General features: G+C 33.6%; 1 protein-coding gene and 1 long non-coding RNA gene across 2 annotated transcripts in view; both read left to right on the forward strand.

Moving 5' to 3' along the window:
• LOC142336074 (sorting nexin-6-like) overlaps positions 1-21746 on the forward strand; it is a 184235-nt gene that overhangs the window by 77776 nt on the left and 84713 nt on the right. The gene's annotated exons all lie outside the window — the stretch shown is intronic.
• Positions 1305-20127, forward strand: LOC142336946 (uncharacterized). Its single transcript, XR_012758920.1, has 2 exons — positions 1305-2080; positions 19718-20127. It is a non-coding gene; the product is annotated as an uncharacterized LOC142336946 (long non-coding RNA).

Below are 21746 nucleotides of genomic sequence, written 5' to 3' on the forward strand. Positions count from 1 at the left end.
TGATGTGCGAGGGATTTTTCAGAAAAAAATCAATTTTTGTGGTTTCATGTATTTAAAGCACTTTAAAGCTTTGAAGGCTTCAATTAAATCTTTATTAAAGTGCTTATTGCATGCTCAAAATGCGCGCGAATAATAGATACCTATATTGAGCGGAAACGTGCTACAAGATTTGTTACCTAATTTTTGCACCGAATGTTCTTTTCTTTCGCAAAATTGGCGGAACCTCTTTTGCGAAAAGTAAGATACAAAGGATGCCACCTAATTTCGTTCATTGTATGTAACTAATTTGCGAGCCAATTTTACTAAGGTGGATGTTTTGGGGTCAACCTCTGCATCGCAATGAGATCAATTTGTACAAAAAATTAAATGGAGCAGATTTAATGCACCTAATGAGTAGTTTCTCAGTTTTGCTAGCAGGATCTTTTATGGCATCAACGTTCTGCACGCTTTTTGACAAAAATAAAAAGATGTTCATGCTAAGATTAAAGATGTCCATGAAAAAATTTTGATATGATTATTGATATATAAGAGACTAAGTCTATATGTACAAAGCTCTCATTTTTTGTTTGCAAGAATTGTCAGCCATAAGACCTAATGCCAGGATCTGATCAAGATCTGTCAATATGTCTGTATTAAGAATTTGCACTTGAGAAAATCTTGAAAAGATTTTTGAAGTGTTGACAAGAATATCAAAGAATAACCGGCATGTCTCGGCTATAAATATCAATTTTGGTTCACTGTGCTGTGGTTTTTCAAGGTATCCGAGTGGTTCAACGTCACTGAAAACATCGAACTCCCCTCTCCAATACCCTGGGAAGATATATATCCACTGATAGCCTTCCTGGCATTGGTACTGGACTTCGCCACTCCCGGGATCTCAATTTTGGGATTGATTGGGAATGTGTTAACAATGATGGTAGTCTCCAAGTGGAAAAATCTATCTTCAGGGGCGGCTTTCATGTTCACCCTTGCCCTTACTGACATGCTCGCTGCTTTCTACGACGGAATAATTGGTGGAATTCCTCCTCTTTATGGTTCCCACTTTAACACCATCAACGACTTCACCTGCGCTTTTGGCGGTTTGTGTTCACGTGCTACGACGTTTGCAGCTTTCTACATGACGGTTCTTTTTAGCGTTGACAAAAGCATAGCAGTTCTGTTTCCTTTTAAATATCGCCAGTACGGCAAACCTAAAGCTTGCATCATTGCTTCAGTAGTGTTATACTGCGTTTCAATTCTTCAATCGCTTTCTTCGTTTTTTGTTCAGCGAAAACATCCGAAGTTGGACAAATGCGTGGCGTCAAACTTTGACATCGTCAGTCGTGAAATAGTCCAGTTGGAGCCCAGAATTGCCTTCGTGAGTGTCGGTTTGTTTCCGATTGGGATTGTAACAGTTTTGCTATTTGTAACGGTTACCAAAATTCAAAACAACGCTCGGAATAGACGAAAAATGTCCAGCGGCGCCAGATCCGAGCAAACTCGCAACCAAGATCGCCGAGATATGGAAATAACTCGACAGATGATTGTCGTAACAGCTCTGTTTGACCTGCTTTTGTTGTCCAGTACTCTTATATATCTCAGACGCAGTTACATGGACATCCAAAATTTCAGAGACCAGGCCGTGATTAATATATTCAAACGGGTTGCAAAAATCAACTTTGCTCTCATAAATTCGGCAAATTTTTATTTGTATATAATTTTTGGGCAGAAATTCCGAGCAGATTTTTGGCAGTTAATTGTGCCAAACAGACTCAAACAAGTTCAATCCGCTAAAAATATTTCGAACTCTGCCGTAAGCCGAAAACAATGAAATCTCGACAATAAAATAGCTGAAATGGCAATGACCAAACGGATTATTATGGTTGACTTCTGCTCAAAATGTTGATCAGTGTTGTATTTGAGATATTTGCATGATAAAGTGTTTTTGCTTGAATTAGTATCAAATGTTTAGTAGATATATGTTTCTCGCCTAGCTTTGCCATGAGTTTTCTAACTTTATGATTTTGATTGCCATGTAGTTACTTTATCCAATTCATTGTTCGTTCATTCAATGTGCTGTCAGCAAACCAATTAATGTTCAGTAAGTAATTTGAAGTTTTCTCTGAGATCTTCGTTCGACCCTAATTCTCTGAGAAGCGTAATTTGAAGTTTTCTCTGAGAAGCGTCGTTCGACCCTAAAGCCAAGTCAATTTCAGTACTGGGCTAGTCTATTCTCAAACGTAACATTAGTTTTGATTCAAAACTATCATAGTCACTTTTAAGCTTAGACGTCTTGTGCACGTCTTGGAAAAGTCATGCAAAGTCTAAATCAAAGTCCTGAACAACACTTGGCGAGAAAAAATTCAAGCCTAGAAACTGACCGAAATAGCGAAATACTGGTACCTCGTCTCAAAGCGGTTTTGCTTATCTAATGTATCAATTCGAATACCTAAAAAATAAAAAACAATAATTGTTGCAATTTTTACTGTCTTCTTGTGAGTTAAATTAGGTTTTTTCTTTTCAAATAGCAAAAAATTTCATTCAGATCTAAATTCAAACTCTGCGGACGTTTTCTAAATGTGGAAAAATTTGGATCTTTTCTGCTAGCGCTCCCCCCCCCCCCCCCCGCTTAGTTAGGCACCCCCATTTATAAATGTGTAAACATATTGTTAAAGCTAAGTAATCTTATACGTGAACATATATGAGCAATATCCATTTACTAAAAGCTAGCACAGCTATGGTTTGAAAGTATTACGTATTCAACTAAAATTTGTTGCATATAACGTAAGCATCAATAAAATTTTCTGTATTAGATCATTTTTGGTGTTATCGGCTACAATAAGGGCTTGAATTTTTAAAACTTTTTGAAGGAAACTATTCTAAAAGTGTCTTCAATCTACCTAGACACTTGTTTCAATGAATTTCAAGTATTGCTCTTACAATTCGCGAAAACTAAGATTTGCGGGGGGATGGAAATTTATCGGCTATATAAGGCTGGGGGGGGGGGGGGGGGGGGGGGCTAGCTGAAAAGGTCCAAAAATTTTTTAGGAAGCTGATATCTATTTTTCGTGCAACTAAATTATATGTCAAATGTTATCTCTAAAAAATCTTTTGTTTCTGAAAAAATAACACTTTCTGACATTATTTAAAAGCAATAACTAAAAGCGATAATTTGCTCTTTTCTCTCCAAAAGCTTGAAAAATGCGAAGACTCTTAAAAAAAAGAGACATATCTTTGCTAATTGCAACAATAAGTTAGTAGTTTCAATTCTATAAACACTCTATCCAGTTCTCTTTCTAAAATTCTCAAATACATCATCCAAACAATTGAAAATGCGAAAAAAAATTCATGGCTCAAACCATCAAATTTCTTTGTATAAAAAACATTCTAAAGTTCTAGTTCGAGAGGAGCCTTTCAAGCGGCACAGTTAACGGATGAATCAAGTTTCCTATTGTTGTGAATATTCAATATAGCAAGGAGGCTCGTTAATGTGCGTTTGCACATAATGTTCCGACCTCAGCTCATCTACATTTTTGACTTAATTGTCAACCAAATGAAGAGATAACAAAAAAAGATGTTTGAGTTTAAAAAATGTTACAAAAACTAACAAATAATTGCATTGCACAATGCCATGCCTATCTATGGAGCTCACGAAATCAGCCATTAAAAAAACAACGTGAAAAAAAAAACAAACGAAAAACTAAGGTTTCAAGGCAAAAACTCAATATCTAAATTTAAAGGCGCCTAGTAACAACGTCAAAAGGCAATCAGATAAAACCTAAACCACACAAATTTACTTCTTTCTAAATATACAGCAGATGGAAAAATTTTTTTATTGAGACTAGGTAACATGTCGACAAAGAGAAAAAAATGAGGCGAAATTTAAAAATCAATCAAAATTATTTAAACCAAATAATTTCAAAATGAGCTCATAACAAAATAATTCTTGATAAATTTCTAAAAAATCCATTATAAAACTATTGGGACCTGGCATTGGTTAGACTAAGCTATAGGAACGGACTAAAGATGCAGAAAAACTCAAAAAATTACACAATTTCACAAAACACAAAATATTTAAGCCATGACTATCATTAGCTGTTATCTGAACATAAAGTATTTTTGGTCCAGTTTTTTATTTACAGTAAAAAAAAGGAATTCAACTGGAACACATTTGAAAACTCTTGGATCTGTTATTACCCAAATGTGCCAAAAGAAGAGAAAAAGAAACAAAAAACGCCACTCACAAAACTTTTATGAAAACGCGTAATGTCCAACAAACAACACATCAGGTACAACAAAAAATCAGTAGACAAGTTGTTTTTTGAATTTCAAGGAATTGGATGGGACCTCTCAGTGATGACAATAAAATATAAGTTATAGAAGTCAATAAAAGAACAACAAAAACTGAAAAGTTTTGAAAAATCATCGAAAATGTATGATATCATAAGCTTTAAGACTAATAAATATAAACGCACTGTTTCTGGTAACATCATTCATTCAATCGTCATTTACAAGCACATGAGACCGGTCACCAATTTACAGCTACCTTAGAGAGTTAAAAAATGGCAAAGTGCAAACTCAAAAAAAAAGATGAGCGAGCAAGGTTTCGAAGCCATCAGAAATTGAACTTTTCACTAAAAATTATTTTTATTTTCAAATGATTTTTAACAGCAATATAGGTTTTTCCTCTTCCTTAACAATAAAATTTTTAAAAAAAATCAACAAATTTTATTAAATACATCAAAACCACGAAATTTTCCTGAAAACCCGTAGTAATAACGACGTTAGACTCAATAGCTTTCAACGGAAGCCAAAAAACACGCTAAATTAAGCCTCGATGAGACAACAAGGATGTTTGTCAACCGTAGCACGAAAAGTTATTATTAACATATTATAACAGGTTATTGACTATGAAAACAACAACAAACACAGGCAAAATCCAAAAATTCAGTAGAAAACTGCGATAAGAAAATTTGGAAGTCATTCAAACCATAAGCTTAACTCTGAAAACTGTGTCTGTGATCCATTAAACGTCTTTTTTAAGCCAAAGGGAACCATCAATTTAGGGTTATTTAATAAGATTTTGAAAAGGAACCAAAATTACGAAAAAATTATCCGAAAATTTAAAAAATTTTTGAAAACTCGTGCATCGAAGTCGTAAAAACAATAGTTAGAAGAAATAGCCTCTATAGTGGCAAATTTTAAAGTAGAAAAAAAGAGATGAACTGCCATTACAGAGATTGACCTACAGTTTACGAAAAAGAAAGTTTAATATTGATTAATGTTCAAAAATGTTTTTCAAAAAAATAATTTTAGTCTTAACAGACATTAAATTTAATAGCTTTCAATGGTGGAAGTCAATAAATACGCTCATTTGAGCCTCGATAGCAGGAAAAGATTGCTTGTTATGCATAAGTAATCAAAAAGACCTCACAATAAGTCTTATGTCTATGAAAACGACAACAAACACAGGCAAAAAACCAGTAAATCTATAGAAAAGTGCGAGAAGAAATATTCGAAGTCATTTAAATTAAAGATAATTTTGTCTCCCAACTTTTTATCAATGATTTATTTAACATCTTTTCTAAGCCAATGGGATCTGCCAATCTTAGGATAAGGCGACAAGATTTCAAAAGGAACCAATAATACGAAAAGATCCAACAATTTAATTTTTTTTGAAATCTTGTGACATTGAAGTCAGAAACCAATAGTCAGAAGATTAAACCGCTAACTAGATAAATTTTGGTTGCAGTAGGAAGGAAAAGGGTCCAGCTAAAATTGAGGCTGACTTGAAGTTCGCAAAAAGGTTTATTATTGATTAATGTTCAAAATTAATTTACAAAAAATTTTTTTGAGGTCATTACAGCCATTAAAGACAATAGCTTTATAAGGAAGTCAAAAAATACGCTCAGTTATACCTCGGTAGGAGAATAAAGTTGTTTGTCTCGTATAGTTAATCAACAAGACGTCATAATAGGTCTTATGACTATGAGAAAAAACAACAAATACAGGCAAGAACCAGTAAATTTGTATCATAAATTTGAGCCATAAATTTTTCTCTGAAAACGTTATCTATGATCCATTGAACGTCTTCTCTAAACCGAAGGCAGCTATCAAGGTAAGGATAACGTGGTAAGATTTCGAAAAGAACCAATAAGAAAAAAATATTCAACAATTTTGAAATTTGTTTGAAATCTTGTGGCATTAAAGTCATATAAACAATAGCTAGAAGATAAAACAGCTTACCTTGGTTGCAGTGGAAAAATTTGGTTGCAGTGGAAAGGAAGGGGGTACTGTCATTACTGAGACTGACTTACATTTCACAAAAGTTCGTTTATGATTGTTTAATGTACAAAAAATTTTTAGAAAATTTTTTTTTCAAGGACATAACAGCCATTAGCTGTCCTCTCAAAATACTAGATAGGTTCACTTAATGCTAATTACGAAGTCTAATGCAGTTTTGTTCAATGAGTCAATGAATGTCTTAGGACTCCGCAAGTTTAGTAAAACGTTAAAAAGAAAATCAAAATTTCATTTAAAATTACGAAAACTGAGAGTTGAAAAAACATGAGCGATTCCTCGAAAAAGAATGTTTTGTTCAGTGGGGTACATTTGACTGTAAATGAGGTTTTTCATTAACGGAACTTTTATATGAAAAGTGACTAGTCTCTAGGTGACTTAAATTTTTCAAAAAAGCTCTTAAATAATTTTCGATTTTTTTTTATAGTAAACGTCCATATGAGACCAGAATTAGTATTTTAAACGCCTTTCGTCTAATTTGAACACAAAATTGACTTATTTTGTGACGTGAAATGTGATTTTGAATTACTATTTTTACAGAAAAAATCTTTTGTTGAAGAAAAATTACAATAAAAGTGAACAAAATAGTGCAAATATCCCTCGCTCACACAAATCTTCAATCCTCGTTAACTCCTCGAAAAAAAAAAAAAATTCAAAAAAATCTGTTTAATTTTGAATTCTACGCTGGATGAGCTTTTTAATGATACTTACTGACATTTCTCTACGATGAATACATCGATCTGCCAAAATTGTCTGAACAAAAAAAACTCATTTGAGTATATAGCTCCTCCCCCCACAAGTGGGGTCGGAACAAAAATAAACTTTAACATATCATGCTGTGCTTCTCTTCTATACCCCAGATTTTTGGTTTTCATTCAAACGAGGTGCATTTTTTACCATTAGTGTGGTACATTAAGTACCTTCACCAATGTTTTACATCTGTGTGAGTCATCATCCATCCTTAAACTCGTTATGCTTCCATTTTTAATTTGACCTCCATTTCCTCAATTTGTTTATGTCCGTACTTTAACGTTTCCTTCGTCTTCAGTTCTGATCTTCGTGTTCGTTCTTTTCATAAGCAAATTTTATGTTAGGCTGTGTTCGTCAGGTCTTATCCGATTGCATCTCTTTTTAATGAGTTAATCATATATTTCTGTCCCTCAAGATTTCAAGTTGTAATTCAATTCTTCAATTGTCGTTGTCTTCGTCCCAAATTGGCTCTGAGCAATGAAACCAAAAATTCAACGCAATTCATTGATTCGCCCCAATAATCCAATTAAACAAACAAAAAAAGAAAACGACTTGAATAGTGCAGCCACCCAAAATGATTTCCTCAAATGCACTATTTGTGTACAACATGGCGCAGTCAGCATGTAAAACCAGGAAGTTGCCATTATCCATAGAGACTTTCTGCGAAAATAAAAATAATGAACCACCATTTTGTTGGGAGTGCATAACCAGGTGAAACCACCGATTCAGGCGAAAGAATATATACTTTGTATGTCCTTCTCCATCTGCAGTAAACCATCTGCAGTTCAATCGCCACTTAAAACAGAGTGCGAAGAGCAAGTCTAATGTCCGACGGAGGCAACGGTGGGAAAGAAAAGCACGTAACGTTCAGCTAAGACAATCATAGGAGCTGAAAACGCAACAAGTTACAGAGGCAGGATTATTATGTTGAGAATAACAATTGAAGTTAGGCAAGCCAAATTGTGCGTTGCTTCTATATCTCAGTATTGGTAACAAAAACGTGAGCATTTTGATTCACGGACATACAGATGCGACAATCAACGAACTAACAGCACTTGAACTGTTGAAAATAAACAGGAGAAGCAATACTAAAACATTAAAGGCGCTTTCAGAAAATGACAATTTCAAAGACTGTAAAGAGGAAGTATTATGCGACAAATTCATGAGAAACCATTCCAACAACGATATCCAACTCGAATTCCTCCCCAAAGTCAAAGAGAAAGTAAAAGCCCTACAAGTGATCAAAAATGTGCAAATGAAACTGCAAAACGATTGAGAAAAAAACAGTGCGATGAAAACATTATCAATAGTGTTAAAACAATACTGGATTTTGACGGCGTATCGTCAACTGGACAACAATCAAAATTTTGATAAGTAAAATGCTACAAATCAGTTTGTTGTAGTGGAAAATGGGGTGAGACAGTGGATTGGGATAGACCTGTTTGAGAGGGTTGGAATAAGCATAGCACAACGCAAAACAAATCTTTTCAAACCTTTTCTCGAAAATCGAACACAATGCGTAAAACTGGGTATTGACTTATCAGATAAATTAACTATTAATCATGGTGTTCCACAAGGAACTGTGTTAGGACCTCTTATTTTCTGTTATATGTCAACGACTTTTCTGAAAAGCGGGAAGGTGAAAATGATGTTGTTCAATTTGCGGATGACACTAGTATTATATGCAAATTTGAACGTAATGAAAATATTCCCCAAAAAATTAAAAAAATATTAGAACAAACAGACAAATACCTGACAGAGAATCAACTCACATTAAATGCCGATAAAACAGAGATGTTATTCTTTACAGATCATACTAATTCAGATCCAAAAATTTCTTTTAAAGGCGAAGTTATCAAACCAGCTCATGCATGTCGTTATCTGGGAGTACAAATTGATTCAAACTTAACCTTTGAAAATCACCTGAATACAGTTTTAAGCAAAATGGCTAATGCAATTCGTTCTTTGTATCTTGTAAGAAATCAAATACCTTTGAAAGTAAGAATTGATGTTTTCAAGTCAGTTGTACTCTCTCATCTTTCTTTCAGTGGAGTATTCCTCCAAACTCTTACAGTGAAAAACATAAACCGCATAAACAGGCAAATTAATTGGGGAATAAAAGTTTGTTGTTTTCGTCAAAAATTTGACCACTCCATTGATCTCCTCATTATGGATCGTATCCTACCAGCCGAATCGTTTATCTCCAAAAGTTAGCCTAATGAAGCTACAAACAGATATAAAACAATGGGAAACATCCGAAAGTTTTAAAATGTTCACTAGTCGCCATAACGCCAGACAGAACAACAGAACAAATCAAATTATTATAAAAAAGAAAACGAAAATGAAGTGGAGTAACAAATCTTTAATCTTGAAAAGCGTTCAAAAATGGAACAAATTGCCCTCTTCAATAAGAACTTTTAACAGTAAAACTTGCTTTAAAAATGTTTTGACCGAGTTTTTGCTCGATCAACACAGGAAAGTACCCGTTAATAGACAAATAGGAGCCTTCAAATCCTATTTTTACCTATAAAAACGAACAGCCACAATTTGAAGATTACTATATTAATAACAATGCTGATTATTTTATTTAACATTTTAGAGCATGTAGATATCTAACCTTAGGGTTATAGTCTGAGTAATTTACATGTTTCAAAAAAACAACAACTAAAAGAAATGTGAATTGCATCAAATCACCATCTCGAATTTAACAAATTTTAAAGAACTTCAGCAAACTAATCAGCCGTACTGGTTAGTCAAAACAATAAACAACGAAGTGGAAGTTGCATAAAAAAATACCAAGCCAACCTTCAGAAAAGAAAAAAGATTCCAATATATATTTAGAATATTGTTAAAGCTTATTTGAAAAAATTTTTAGATCACACTTACATTGAAAAACTCAATTTTGCACGGATAATGATTTAAATCACCAATTGTCGCCACAGTGAATCAAGATGAATCATTAAAATTTCAACTGGACCTAAAAGTATTGAAGATATCTATCTATCCACAAAAAGTAATATCAAATGCCAAACAGAGAAAGCTTAATACAATTGTTTTCCCCATTTTTAAGCACAAACACGTAGCAAAACGTCGTATTTCACAACGCTCGATTTACAGTACGCATAAAGCCAGCTAAACCCCACCCAAACATTGCACTGTACTGCAATTCCAATATGTTTAATAGTAAAAGGATCGGTGCTTCTGGACTTGACATGGTTTATTACGGACAAACTGAAATGGCGGTCGATTTTCAAAAAGAAATTGACAACACGTCGATCTCACTAACAACTACATTTTTTAAACGCTTTTATTTGTACAGTTTTGATTGCGAGCTGCAAATTTTTTGATTAACTGAGCAGCGGAACCCTAGCTAAATATGTGAGCCTAGTTAAAAAAATGTCTGAATGAGAAAGACGGCGAAATTTTAAGAAGATAACGGTCGGAGTGTCACTTTGCGACAGAAGAAAAATAAATGGTGAGGGAATCAATTGAGAAAAAATAATTAATAACTTTCGAAACAAAAACAAGTGCAATCTTGACCTTAAGGGAACCAAATTTACTGAAAAATTTGAGATCCTTTCATTGATCTGTCCACAATTAAAGAAACTCGTACACACATTTGGAGAAATTTGCCACCATCATGACCTTTATTGAAAACATTTAATCGGATAGATCACAGAATCCATTTCAACTAATCAAAATTGATAAAGCTACTGAGAATTAAGATCATAAAGTTACTTATGGGCCTTGTTAACTATATTCGTTGAACAGAAAGATTTACCAGTCAATAATACAAATTAAGACAAGCAATTCGTAGTGGCTAAACTCGACTTTTCAAAACGCAGCGCAAAAAGCATCTTGTTAAATGAAAACAATTATACGCCATTTGCGCTCGGAATCAACTCAATTGCATAGTTAGCAAAAAAAATTACTCAATTAACGCTCCGCAATTAGCATTTGCACCCCAAAATTGCAATTATAAAACTTTCATGCAGAAACAATTTAGGGTTCGGATATAAAATTGTTTCGTTCCACACAAATAAAGAACAACCATATGGAGAAAATCGAACAAAATCATTACATAATTTAGTCAGTTTATTTAAGTCAGCCAATCAAAGAAATAATTTTGAAGGAATCGCAAAAGCCAATTGTAAAACCGACAATGGGAAGAACACAGCAAAGAAATACGCACCTTCAAAATTGAAAAACAGTGACGACTTAAATCTACCACAATCAAGTTCGACTCGGAAAAACCAAAAATCGACAACTCTCGGACCCGTTATGCAACACACAATTTATCAACTGAGTTTTATGCAGATGCAATTAAGTTCGCTTTGACCAAAACCTTTAGTACAATTTTGTCTCTAAATTTACAAGCAAACATGCAGTTCAAAAGTAAATCGTGGAATTTGTACTGACAGGCAAAGAAAGGCATTGCAATCAAATCAATCCCTAAACCCACAGTTTCAGGAAAAATTTGCACATCAAATCTGAGTTTGTCATAGATGTAACCAACGCTATCAATTGCGCAAGCATTGATCCATCTCAAATAGTACTCACCACGAAAGATGGTACATCACCGAAATGGGCATCTTAGCATGGTGACCATATATTAAAAGCATTTTTCAGTCAAAAATGACCAAATATAGATTATGCATCAAAGTTTGTAAAAATTCAAAACCTATAATTTCACTAAAAAAATTCCTCCCGAAGAAAAATGTAAAAAAGGAAATAATGCGATCTAAAAAGATTTTACTTCCCATTTTTAATGAAAAGGACCAAGAAGTATATTTTCTCGAGTGCACTGTCATTTTTCTCCAACTTTTATATTTTTCCCCTTAGATGAACTGAGCGGCGGAGTTCCAGTTAAATTTGTGAGCCTAGTTAGAGGATATCAGAAAAAAAAGACGGCAAAAATTCAAGAATACATTTAACGAAACATCAGTTTGCGACAAAAAAACGATTGTTTGAAAAATCAATTGACACAAAGTCTTTGAAAATTTAGAAACAAAAACAAGCGCAATTTTGAACTTATAGAGAACAGATTCACTGAAGAACTTGAGATCGTTTTTTTGATCTGTGCACAGCTTAAGCAAATTTACACCAACTTTCGCAAAAATCTGCCACCATTTCGACCATTATTAAAAAAAAAATCACCAAATTTAATTGGATATAAGATCACGAAATCCATTTCACCAAAAAATTTTGATAAAGCTACTGAGATTTAAGACTAAAACGTGGACCTCAAAACAGGAAAAAAATGCTATGGCTGCCAGCAAAGTTTAGGTGCAGCTCGAGAGCAATTAGATCTTGCAGGCTGGCAAACAGTTGATTTTGCGTGGCGATTCCTCAGTTCTGTCGAAACTGGATTTGTTGTTTCAAAATCAGATATATTAGGACTAGTTTTTTACATTGAATACTTCAACAACTACTTGTGTTGTTAGAATTCTGCTACAATCGAGGATGATTTCTAAAATGAATGAAAAAAGTTCTAAAAAGCGGTAAATTTCAGATTGAGAGGTTGAGTTGAGAAAATTTTTATCATTTACATTCGAAATATAGTTTTTAACCCGCACATTTATGGGCCTGGTTGATTATATTCCTCGAACAGAAAGACTTACCAGCCAAAATGACAAATTACGACGAGCAATTCGTAATAGCTAAACTTGACTTCATAAAACGCAGCGAAAACGCCTCTTGTTAAATGAAAACAACTATACGCCATTTGCGCCGGGAATCAACTCAATTGCGATAGCTAGAAATGTAAATTAGTCAAATACCTCTCCGGAATTAGCATTCACACCCCAAAATGACAAATAAAAATCTTCAGGCAGACACGAATAAGAGCCCGATTATACATTTGTCTCATTTCACTCTATTGATGAACAACCAAATGGAGGAAATTGAACAAAATCAACTCTTCAATCTAGACAGCTCAGTTCAGTCAGGCAATCAAAAAAAAATTGAAGGAATCGCAAAACGAATCGTAAAATTTACAAAAAGTCCAAAGAAGCAAGACTACAAGCACCTCTTAAAGTGAGAAACAACGACGACGTAAATTAACAACAAACAAGCCACAGTAGGAAGTACCGAATATCGACAACTCTCTGACCCATAATACACCATCCAAAAAACAACAGAATTTTATGCGGATGCACTTATTTTCGTCCTGTCAAAAAACTTTAGGTAGAGATTGTTAACAAATTTTACAAGCAATTATGCTGTTCAAAAGTAACTTGTTGAATTTGTACTGACCGGCAAGGAGGAGCGTAGTAACCAAATCGTTGTTTAAATCCACTGGTTCTGGAGAAACACGCACATCAAGTCTGAGTGTGTCTGTTTCGATTACCGCATAGATAAAACCAACACAATCATATGCGCAGTTATAGATGCAGCTCAAATAGCACTCACCACGAAAGATGATGTATCACAGACATGGCCATCTAAACATGGTGGCTATATGTAAACAGCAACATACAGTCAAAAACGACCAAATTTAGATTATGCATCAAAATTGGTGAAAAATCAAAACCAATAATTCAACCCAAACTAATGCTCGCCGAAGAAGAAATTTAAAGAACGAAATGATGAGATCAAAAAAATTTTATTTCCCATTTCTAATGAAAAGGGCCAAGAAGTAAACTTTCTCGCGTGCATTAACAAGTTCTCCAATTTTAACTTTCCCTCAGCTGAAGTTTCCAATTATGCGAATGGCAAAAACATTGAAAATTTTTGATCCAGCGAGAAAACAAATAGGCCCGCGAAGCTTTAATTTGCGAGAGACTAATATAAAAAGAAGTAATCACGGCGCAAATTAAGGACCCTGAAGCGATAGGCCTTGTCGAGAGGCTTATAAAAACTGTCGAGCGACGGTTCGAGTTTAGAAAAGAAACCTTGAAAGCTAAACACAACTTGAATTTATTTTAAATTCAACCATTTAACAACCCAGAGTCTGCTAGGAGAATATTTTCAAAATACGGTCTTTTGAGAAGCATTTTGTTAAAAAACCAATTACCCCACTAAATAAAAAAGAAGCAAACCAGAAACGAAAAATTTGTCATATGGAAAAATGGTAAATAAATATTTAAACCAGGAAACAGTGCAATGGACAGAACTTTTTTGGGAAAAAAGTGGGAGGAACAGCCACTTAATGATAACAAGGAGGCTCGGTAATGTGCGTTCGCATATTAAGTTCCGACCCCGCTCATCTACATTTTTCACTTAATTGTCTAACAAAAGAGGAAGAGATAAAAAAAATTACTATATCAACATATCGTACAACAAACTGCTAAAAGAATAAAATAATCTACTCTAGAGGGCCTATGCGACCTGTGGCTACCATAATATCACTACCAGAAAAGATGGCAATAAAAATCAAAAAGTTACAAATATTAATTACGACCAAAACTCCCTGTCCATTTTTTGAAAACCACTAATAACCAAATCAAAATGGTATCAGATAAAAATTATAGTAAGAAGACTAACCGGTACTTTATGGAACAAAATATGGGACTTTTCCTCAATGCGACTTGGCAACAAGTCGGCTAGAAAGGAGCAAAAGCGGCAAAAGTTTATTAAAACATTGCTTTTTTAAAAAAAGAATTCAATTCGAATTGATTAGAAACATTGCCCATCAAATTAAATCATTGAGAGAGTCTTTCATACTTCAAAAGAGAGCAATTGAGGCCTTTCATTATCCAAGATATGTCATACGACTACAGAAAAAACGACTAAAACAAGCAAAAACGAAAAAAATGCACGAAAAACTATGCACGAAACTGATGTCCCCCCAAATCAAAACAATAAAAATCTTCGTTTCCGTCTTTTGCAGGTGACAAGATTTTTAAGTAAAATGACGCCCATTATTGGGATACTGTGAAAAGAAAACAAAAACCTACAAAAAATGGGCAAATTTGCAAAAATCACGAAAATGGGTTTTTTGAAAACTGGTTGTTCCAAGAAGAAAGACCATTTGAGGAAGATAAAACCGCTATGAAGAGCGAATTGTATTCCAAAAGATAAATGATGTGAATTGTATATAGAGATGCCTAGCTACAATTTAACAGAAATAAAATTGGCAGATCTCAAAAATCTATCTCTTTTTTTTATTAAAAACAAATATTTTCAAAATTCATAGCCAACAAAAGCTTTCAACTAAAAGAGAAGACAATTTGTCTTGCAACTACTTGTAAAACTAATAGCGACTGTTATTAATGAGACTAAATTATAAGACTATAAAACAACATTATATACAAGCTGAACTAATAAGTTTCACAAACAACTTTACAAAACCACATTTTTGAAGCCATTAAATTTAACCGCGATTAACCATAAGATATTAACCGCGAGAATATAGCATCTTCATTTGCGTCTCCTTTGATCAGCATAACGTCTTTTTGTATAACGTTTATCTTAAAATGACAACAAAATGAACCAAAAAAACTGAAAAGTACCTAAACTTCAAAAAATTCTTCTGAAACAAATTGTCTAAGCTCTGAAGACATCATTTAAAAGGTTTAAACAACAGAAAAAATTTTGTTTGATTCATCAAAACATTAAGAAAAGCTCTAAATATTGAGGCTAATTTACGAAAATGATACAACATTGTAAAATAAAAAAAAATCCCAAACCAGATAAAAAGGGATAAAAGGAAAAATATTATTACTTTTTTTAAAAGTTTAATTCGAAAGTCAAAACAGTCATTAGTTGTTTACCAATATCAGTTATTTAAGTTCACTTGTTTATCTAGAGTTGGCCACTGGGACCTTTAATTACACAATATTTGGCATATGACAACAAAAATTAACAACAAATAAAGGGCAAAAATAAAAAAAAAACTCTACCAATTTCTGCAAGAGAACGGTGTCGCAGCCCTTCAAACCATATGTTAAGAAAACAAAAATTATGTTCAGTTTCAATTGTTGTATAGCTTTTTTAGTTAGATTGTTAAATAATGTGACAATTTACAAAAGAAACAAAAACATCAGCAAAATGGGCAATTATGCACAAAAATCATTTTGTATGAAAACTCGTAGTAACAAAAGCAAGAAAGCCTTCTGTTAAAACAATCGGCTAAAAATTAGTTTTTATTCTATAAAGAGGAAAGGTTGACCTGTACTTGCTGAGAATAAACAAAAGGTTGACTAAAATAAAAAAAATTGACAAGTTGAAAAAATCACAGAAATTTACATAAAACAAATACATTCAATAACAAAAGAGACATTATGTAACAACTGAATGACTAGCAAAAGTTCACTTGCACCTCTTGAGGAAGAAATTTAGATCTTTTAGTGGGTAAATTTAAAAATCAGACTGCCAAAAGAATAACGAATGAAGGTAAATGAAAAGATTTCAGTTCAATTTCACAAAAATCTTCCTCAAAGCCATGAAAACCCTTTGGTTCTCTGAAAACAAAATGCATCTAAAATTGGCCTCACGTTTACGTAATTTGGAGCTGTCATTAACGGAGCCATAAATAAAAATTATTGTCAGTAATTAACATTAAAGAAACAAAAGCAAAACGTTTTGAAAAAAGGCAGCATCAAAATAAAAACGAAAAAGTGTCCGACTCCTAGAGTCCATGATATTATCAAAGATCTCCCTGATTTTGTCGCGCGCCCAGCAAAGTGACCAAGTGTTCCAATTATTTGCGAATTAGACCAATTGTTAAGTGGAATTCTTCAAATATTGAAAAAAAATGCATTTTGTATAATTATCAAGTTAAACCTGCTAAAAACGGCAAAGTTTTAATTCCAGAAGACTTTCATACGGCGCTTAAATGCAACTAGCGCTCATTTTTCAAATAGGGAGTCTGTGTTAAGGTTTCTAGGTCACTAAGTTTGGCAAAATTTAACAAAGTGGACAAAAAAACATATTTTGTGCCATTTTTGATTTAGCCAAAAAACTTCTATCAAACAATTCTTCAACGCTCTTTCGACTCTAACGGTAACAACGACACTCTGCCGTTAAAAATTTTAAATTATTTTGAATTTTATTAGCGAAATTAAGCCAAATTTTAGCAAAAATTACTGAAAATGTGAACAAAAACAGTCGAATGTTCACAAAACTTTGAACCTCGATAACTGCCTGTAAAACACGAAAGTCGAAAAAATCTTTTTAATTCCGCATTCTACGCTGGACGGGCTTTTTAATGATACCACTCACAATTCTCTACGATTAATATATCGGTCGGCAAAAATTGACTGAACAAAAAAAACCCAGTTGAGTATATAGTTCCTCCCTCCCCACTAAAGTGGGGGTCGGAACAAAAATTAGAAGAAATTCAAACTAATGCTATCAAAATCGCAAATGAACAACAAAGATAGGACCCATAGAGCGAATCAGGGCTGTGATACAAATGGAACGGTTGACCCGCACCATAAAAAGAGGCGTTTTTCAAACTTATGATCGCGAAGAAGATTCCGGCTCACAAATGGTCCAAGAAAGACCTCCAGGGTCTATACGCAGTAGTAGCCCCTGAGTGGACAATTATTGAAGCAGAAGGTTTTACGACCAAAGTTGAAAAGACCGGGAAAATAACAACTTCGGTACGTATAAAAGTTGGTCATCGCAATGTAAAGAACGACGGCGGAGAAGGACACACCTCTCCACACATATACTGAACGCCACAAGAAAACCCCAACGGGCAGAACCACAGACGAGAATATAAGCAAACATGCTAATGAATTATCTGCGACGCAAACTATAAGGTGGTATTGGAGTTCATCGATCAACTCAGCCGATGAAGAAAGTGGAGTTTGCTCCATAGGATCAATTTTGTCTGTGAGCAAATACTCGTCAAGCCAGCTCTTTCATCAACACCAAATAAACAAGCTGAAAAAGCGCCGCAAATCATTGAGGTGGAATCTGCGGCCAACAGCCAACCACGCCGCATCAAAAACTTACGTTCTGAAAAGATCTCTCCCAGATGGTTCTGTTTTATCCTGCCCGCAAAGATTGCTGCACCAATGAATACGCGAATGAAAACGTCACCTATGCATCACTCAACACCGACAAGCCCACTCAGCACTTCAGCGATCACCCCATTCGCTAATACCCGTAGATACCCATTTTTTATCAATGCAATTGGTATATATTGTTATCTATTTTTCTTGCATTACACCAGCTAAAACGAAAAAAAGCAAAGTCTATTTTTCGTATTACAGAGGAGGAAATGCGTTACATTAAGTTATTTTGCCATTGTTGTACACCTGTGTGAGTCATCATCCATCCATCCTTAACTTCCATTGCTTATGCTTCCATTGTTAAATTGATCTCTTTTTATCTCAATTTGTTTATACCTGCTCTTAATTGTTGCTTTCAATTTCATCCCATTTTATTCATATTTCTTCACAACTTCAGTTCAGATCTTCCTTTCTGCTCATTTGATGAGTGTAGACAGATTTTGAGTTCAACTTTTGTTCATCATATTTTGTCTGAGTTGCAATATTTTAAATTGAATTAATCATACAATTTTATCCTTATTGATGTCAGTTTATAACTCAATTCTTCACCTGTTGTTGTCCTCTCTATTCGGCGATCCGCCGATCAAACAAACTTTCAATATAGTTTATTGATTTGACCCGTAAATCCAATTAAACCAACGATCAATAAAATAGCTGGTTTCCTGCCGGGAATCAAAACGATTTCCTCACACGCTCTAATTGTGAATGACAACTATGAAAAAAAACACAAACATTGAAGTTCAGGGTTGTGAATTTTTGTTTCAATTTTGCATAAATTAAAATGAGAATCGATTAAGTAACAACTTTCCGTAAACTTTCTTTGTATGTTTTGTTACTGGTTTTGGTTAAAGTTACAGAAATTAGGGAACCAGATATCTAAAATTGTATCACGTTCTACGTTTAGGGTGCTAAAATGCAAAGTATATCAATTAACTACTTGCTCTCTGGAGGTATAAAATATGTCTAAAACGAGATATTGTGCCATTAAAATACAGAGATTGATGCTAACACTAGTTCTGAGATTGAAACATTAGGTCCGAGGTTTCGATCACATTTTGAAATCGATTTTATTTAGTAAGAAGCAGGCAGAACTTAACACAAAAAACTCATTATGATCAATGAAAATGTCAACTTTTTGCTGTTGAATGGTGAATAGAGATTTCAGACAATAATGTTATCAAAACATGAAGCTTACAGTGCTTCAGTTTCTAATTTGAAACTTCTGTATAATGCCTTCAAATATTGCTTAAAGTAGCAAGATTTGATAGGCAAGGTGGTATGTAAAAGAATTTTTTAAAGGTAGGGTTCTTTTTCAAATTTAAAATTTGATATAAGCTTTCGTTTGTTGTTGGACTGCAAGTTTTCATGTATCCTCAGCAAATGAATATGGGTGAAAAAAGTTCCACAATACAAGTCAACAGAAAACTGAACAGATTTCTTAAAACGCAAGAATTGAAACAAAGGACTTAAGATTCAACCAAACAACGAGTTTTAAAAGGTTAGCATAAAGTTCATTTATAGTTCTGATATTTATTCAAACTTTTCAAAATTTCCTTGTGACATGGTTGAACAATAAGCGTAGAATTCAAGCTATTAAATAAATGATTTTGTTTCAAATCAGTTCATTTTTGATCGCTGAAACATTAATTTGTAATAAACGCAAAAGCTCTAAAAGATGCTGACCAAATTTGCACTAATGACTTTTTACTTTTACCTCCTATTAGAAAGTACCCAGCAAGGATTCGAGACTAAACCGGGCACAGCAATTAAACCAACTCCCGAAGAACTGAGATTAGCCCGTGTAGCTTGGCAGAAAAAGCAGGTTTGCCTATTGGACGAAATATGCACCCCACATTGCAGAGAAAACGTGAAGAGGTGGAGGAAATCGAACCCACATTGCCTGATTATTGGGATCTGCAAAAGTCTACGATGCCAATGCAAATGTTATAATGAGGTGTACACGCCAGAATATTACCAGAAATTACGCACAGAGATTCAAGAAGCTAGTTAGAATTACATTGTAAACAATTTCGGAGAGATATTTTGTTGGAAATGAAGTTTTAAAAGTGGGACGCATTTGTTAACAATCGATTAATCAATTTTTCTCAATATATTGTCATATGAATATTTAAAATTTTCTAGAGATGAAGCCACGATAGCGCTCTAATTCAAACTGTAAACACAACTTTTGGCTAAAAATTTTCTAATTTCCGACGAAATACATTTTGTGTATTCGATAAATTAGTGAATTTTGCGTTAGCGAAAGAGGTAATGGAACAAGACTCGAGATGTATTTTAAATTTTGACACTCAATTTTCTCAAATTTTTTTTGTACAAATCGATATTGTTGAACTTTTTATAGTTTCTGGTCAACAAAAACTGGCAAAATTTTCACGCCAAAAGTTGGGTTATGATGCAGAAAAATTTAAAGCAGCCCGTAAAATTTAAGAACGAAAGCCTTGAGCAAAGTGATGGTATTTTTAGTTATTATTTTATTGGTGGATGGATGTCGTGCGCTGACATAATGAGGCTGCTTTATATATGACGGCTTCTGTTTTGCTTTTTTTAAGCATTATCTTATTCTAGGGAAAATCACCTCTACAAACTCGCAAGTGAGTTTTGCGCTTTAAATCGATCAAATATTAAACTTGGCAACCGTACTCAAACTGCAAACTTAAGAGAATAAAAACTATAAAAAAGTATGAACAACAAAATTTTCCAATCGGCGGTAATTAGATTAGAATCAAATTGATGAATTGGAAGAAGATATAGAGTCAAATGAAAAAAACGATTGAGTTTGATCATCAGATTGACTAATTTAAAAATTTTTACCATAATTATTATTTTTACAGCACCAAATAAAATGAACTAAATTAGAATATGGCATTGGTATCACAGCTTCATATAATTGCTCTTTGCTGCTTCTGTTTTAATGCTTATCAGGATTAATAAAATGTTATAAAAAATATTTGCAGTTAAGGTATTAATGGAGCTAGAAACACATACGTTAACTCTTTTTCATTACAAAGTTGATCTATTTTAAATAAATTGTCTCCAAGGCCGTGGAAAGTTATGAGACATCTGCCTTTTGAGTTCAAATGGTAAAATATTTGAAAATGGTAGAAAATGGTAAACAGAAGAAAGTTTTAGAGAACTTGCCAGATTATCGGTTGAAAAAAACTCAATTTTTATATTCAGAAGTCGTGGTGCTTTGAATTTATAAATTTTCTGGCTTTGTTTTAATTGAACAGGCCATTCATTGGTATTGTTTTAAATTTTTCATCGCCCATGAAAGCAAAGAAATTGAATAGACACCAGATAAGCGCCTAGTAATTGATTAATGTCTCCATAATGATATACTTTCTGTTGAATTAAGAAATTTTCTAAATCAATATGTTCCTTTTGAGAACACTTAAAGCTTATATAACTTCAAATTAAAGGAAAACTTGGAATATTTTATCGTTTTCTCTTTTGTTTTTAGAGTTTTCTATGTTTTTATTATTCAGATCATGTCTACTGAGTTCTTTAATACCTTGTCAGTTTTTGGGTGTTGACATTTCGTTTTTTCGTTTTTTCATCTGAGAAACAACCTTATAGTGATCTCTTCAAGTCAAAAATTTAATTCAATTTCGTATAACAAAAAACCTCAAATTTTCTTTTTTTTCGTTAACTTCGGGTTACACAGGCCGTTTTGATTATCTTTGTCCAAAGAACATAAAATATTACCAAAAAATCTGATCACTGGCTATATAT

This window comes from Convolutriloba macropyga, chromosome 3 (assembly GCF_964194025.1).
Source record: "Convolutriloba macropyga chromosome 3, txConMacr16.3, whole genome shotgun sequence".
NCBI classification, from domain to species: domain Eukaryota; kingdom Metazoa; phylum Xenacoelomorpha; order Acoela; family Convolutidae; genus Convolutriloba; species Convolutriloba macropyga.